Genomic DNA, 495 nt, shown 5'->3' with positions numbered 1-495 from the left:
GGAATTAAAATTTTTTAATCAAGATGGTTTGAAGAGCTGCATTTTTCAAAAGAATTACTAATTTTTTGAAGCGCGATAGTAATATTTTAAACGCTAATATTTACCCCTACAGAGACTCGCAATGGTTTTCTTTCTTAATAAACTTTTCGTTTGCAAGCAAGTTTTTCGCTCCACTCACAAACACGCCATACTCACGTGAAAAAGACGTGAAAATGTACGTCAAAGTGGCCAATTTCGTCACCGCAGATCGACGTGATTATCACGCCAAAATGTCACAGTGAAATGACGAGCAACGGCCTACTATGCCTTACATGTGTATGGGAATGCGATTTTTATGGTAATGTTCAAGGATAGGGGAATTTTTCAATGCTTTTTCAATTTAACTCATTAGATGGTCTTATCATCTTTCCGCGCCAAAAACGTTTTACTAAAAAGCATGTAAATGCTCAAATTATAATAAGTGCATTAGTTGCTAACACTAAACAAATAATAGTT

This window comes from Dendroctonus ponderosae, unplaced genomic scaffold (genome assembly GCF_020466585.1).
Source record: "Dendroctonus ponderosae isolate FM_Combo_2020 unplaced genomic scaffold, Dpon_F_20191213v2 Dpon_F_20191213_4, whole genome shotgun sequence".
Taxonomy (NCBI): domain Eukaryota; kingdom Metazoa; phylum Arthropoda; class Insecta; order Coleoptera; family Curculionidae; genus Dendroctonus; species Dendroctonus ponderosae.
This window is presented reverse-complemented; position numbering follows the sequence as displayed.